The sequence below is a fragment of the Amblyomma americanum genome, chromosome 1 (genome assembly GCF_052857255.1).
Source record: "Amblyomma americanum isolate KBUSLIRL-KWMA chromosome 1, ASM5285725v1, whole genome shotgun sequence".
In the NCBI taxonomy this organism is placed as follows: domain Eukaryota; kingdom Metazoa; phylum Arthropoda; class Arachnida; order Ixodida; family Ixodidae; genus Amblyomma; species Amblyomma americanum.
In genome coordinates, this window is record NC_135497.1 from 40,870,663 (window position 1) to 40,874,617 (window position 3,955).

General features: G+C 44.4%; 1 pseudogene; it reads right to left on the reverse strand.

Annotated features, from left to right (window-relative positions):
• Positions 1-1,554: 1,554 nt before the first annotated feature.
• LOC144116666 (U2 spliceosomal RNA) lies at positions 1,555-1,690 on the reverse strand (annotated as a pseudogene).
• Positions 1,691-3,955: the final 2,265 nt, after the last annotated feature.

Below are 3,955 nucleotides of genomic sequence, written 5' to 3' on the forward strand. Positions count from 1 at the left end.
TCGCCTCTGGCTCCAAGCTAGTGAAAACAGAATGTGTTGGATCGGCATCGAATCATCGGTTCTCTATCGAATCTTTGGTCGAGTGTCGTTCTGTTACCCCATTTCTCCCCCCACCAGGCATACCTCTGCCAGAATGTTCGCATTATCAGTGCAGGTGTCGTGCGCTGTACGCGGGTAAGCGTGGGTGTACCTTGTCTGCAGAAAGGAGCTCGCGGACTTCCGAGCACCCCACTCCAGAATAGACATCTCCGTCGTGTAAATAAAGTGATGTCAAACATCCATGGCCTGGCTGGCGAAATCATCCAGTTTTGCTTCTGAGCCGGTATCGCATGTGTTAAGCATTCCCCAACCGTCTTCATTTTCCCGATTAGATACGCCTTGGTATGCGCCACACCTAGACGCACCTCCTACACTACGCTTCCAAAAGTCGCATATTTAAATAAAAAAACGCTCGGAAGGGGCGCTATATAAATACAAATATAAAATATATAATGCATAAAATTATATAATATATAAAATATATAAAAACAATAAAAAAGCAGGGCGCATAATGATACTTTCCCGGAAACCATACTAAGTATGAAATTTTCGCTTTCAAACCCGTGACGTCATCAAAATTCAGGTGCGCTGACGTTTTTGTGTACACAAAGAGCGCACGCGGTTGGCGTGGTTGCAGCGCCCATCTTTTTTTCTATTAAACTGCAATTTTTATTATTTTTTCAAAATAAACTACGAATACCAACTTTGTCCACAATAGTTGGAAGTCGCTTGTGCAATTACGAAATTTTTGTTCAATATCACCACGAACAGCAACCGGACGATTTCAGTGCTTTTGCGAACCACACATCTCACCCTTTTACCCAAGTTTGATTTGTTTCGTTGTGAAATTATGAGCAGTGGACGGGAAACGAAGTATTTCAGCAGTAACCTAGTTACTGAAGTGAGTATCGCCTATAAATAAACTGAAGAATTCGGAGACGCCGATAGCAAGAAGTGTTCGGTGGTCATCGACGAGGAACCTTCAAGATAAGGCGCTAAAAACAACTGCAACCACCCAGAATAATGTCGAAATAGTTGCGCCTGGCTGCAATCTTTCCAGATAACACTGATTGCATCTCGCATAACAGTGATATTCCCGCGCGCCAACGGTTTTTAACTCGAACAAACAAGTAGTAAACAGTTTTGCGGCATTACTTCTGTCAAAGAAACATCGGCCGGATGCTTAAACAAAACGTACGGTCAACAACAGGAAATACAATGCAAAATAAAGACTGGAAAGCGCAAACAATGAGAGCGGAAAAAGGTTTCACTGAGGTCGCGTCCTCCAATCGGCGTCCACACTCGATCGTACACGGTCACCTGGCTTGTATCGCGAGTGGCGATGGAGGAATACGCGAGATACGGAATAGCTGGGCGGAGTGCCGAAGGGGAGGTGTGCCCAAGGTGTGTCAGAAGATGACTCACAATTATCCGTTCTGGCTAGGCGAAACCAGCACTGCTTCTAACTACAGGCTGTATACCCCACCCTACCATTGTAAAGGTTTTTTCTTTTCCTTTTGCTGGGCTGGTCCCGGAGATAGTGCAGTACCGGGTCGACACGTGGCGGTGGTGGGGCAAGCCCCGAGAGCTCCGCCGCGCTCCAAAAATCAGTTTAACATCTTGGGCCCAATTAGGAGCGCATATCAGATATTGTAACTGTAGTTTCGCAGAAAATATGCTAGGGACCTTAGGGGGGACCCAAACCGGAAAAAGTACTTTTCCTTGTGGCAGCTGAGTGGTGGGTTACTGGAAAAGGTCCATTCTATGACCACCACCTCATGAGGCCGGGTATTCTTTTGGGCTTCCGTCTCCCAGCTTTGACAGGATATACACAGGAAGTTCTCGGCCCTACTTTTTGTTCGCGGAAGAACTAATACTTTCGTGGCGCAGTCAAGGAGCTGTCGCGGTAGAATTTACAGACCTGGAGGGGAAATAGAAGTCCCCTCGTTTTTGTGGTACTAAGTGCTGCCATCTATCGAGAGAAAATATTCAAATCTGAGTTTCCTCGTAGCTGGTGAGCCCTCTTAAGCCTAAGGACTCTGTCACATTTTGACTCTATTCGGGCTGGTTTTTACTGGATTTCGCAGTGAATGACAAGCTTTTTTTGGCTCTTTGCAGGAACTATGCTAAGACTTCGGACCACCTCCTTTTATCAGGGCGATCAGGTTATGAAGCATTAGAGGCCATAGAGTATATGTGCTGTTCAGCTACAGTGCCAACTGTCCACCGTGGAGCCCAACAAGGGAACAGGACAGGAAATTGAAAAAAAAAGTCCCGCCCATGCCAGTTGTGCACTGCTACTATAGTCAAATATAACGTAACGCAGGGTGGTTAGCCACTTAAGGTTAACCCTCGCCACCTGGAAGAAGGAAAAATCCAAGAAGGTAGAAGGAGAGTTGTGATAAAGGGATAGAAAAGTGAAAGATAAAAGGGAGGACAGGAAAAAGCGACTGCTGATTTCCCCTGGTCGGGTCAGGCCAGCAGGTGGATAGTGCTCTGCTGGGTGGAGGTAGACGGTGCACGAATCTTGCTTAGATATCCGAGGCGGGTGCAGTAGTATTGCTTTTGAAGTAAAAATTGACATTAGTACAGGTGGTGAAATCCCCCAAGAAAACTGTGGCAGAGTTGCCACGCAGCTGTTTTGAGTCATTTGCACGCGTTTGAGAGTTTGCATAAAAAACATTCTATTTTTAATCTGAACGATTCTCAATTTGGTTACAAAGAAAGTTAAGTACAAAGAGTACACAAAAAGTTGAGAGCCTCGAAACAACTTTTTTAATTTTGAATAGCTCAATTAGAGTATGATACAAGGAGTTCCCTGGTTTTAATTGGGCTTTTCGTCACAGGCAGTTAGGAAAAAATGTTATGAATTTAGAATATTTATAGAACTGCATCACCAAAGATGCACGCAGTGATGCTGCTTTTACACTTTCCTCGGGGCATATACATTGGGGAAAAAATCCATAAATAGAACGCAGAAAATTTGTTGGGTGGTAATTTAGGAAAGCAATTATAGATATTCTGAATTATAAATTTGCAACTGACATTGCCAACTATCATTTATACATGTCTGTACGAACATGAATTGTTACGGGGCACAGACCCCGTCAAGCTGGCTTCTTCAGCTTTTTGTCTGTGCTCCAGACCTCTGTAAAGATGTCGAATAAAGATGAATGAATGAATCTTCGTTCCACTTGACACGGCGCATGCGCAAAGCTGTGGGAGCTCAGTTTCGCCGGCGAGCTGCGCCGCCGGCATCAGCAGCTGCTCCGCACCACGTGGCTTATCACGTGACCAATCAGGTGATGAACCACGTGATCAGCCACGGCGGCGCCGCCACCGCCACGCTGAAGGCTCGAAAGCTACCGTAATGTAGCTACGCTACAAAAAGGTATGGCCTGCTTCGCACGGCCATTTTATCTGGTTGGAAAAAGTTTGGAGCATGCAACGGTAGCAAGATTTTGCTAGATCATTTTGAAGCAAAGTGCGTCATTTCATCGGCTTTACTAACCTGGAGTGGGTGGAGCGAAAGCTAAGAGGGGCTTATTTTTTATTTATTTATTTATTTGAAATGCCGCACAGGCCCGTAGAGGATTGTGTAAGGGGGGGCGGCAAAACATCAAGATCAAACTTAAAAGGGGACAAGCAAAAACAGGGAAGCAAGGCACTATAAATGATCAGTAAAAATTTGAAACACCTCAATATATTACAGAACAGCTGGCATAGTGACACCGAAATAAATACAAAATAGGGACAGAGGGTACTTAAAAAAATAAAATTAAAAAGCACATGTCACGTTTACTAGTGTCAACAAAATTTGGAAAACAGAAATACAAACAAAAATAGAGAAATAAAGTAAACGAAATGCGTAACAGAAAACGTAAAAGAGATTGCATCAACATGTTAAGATGGCTTC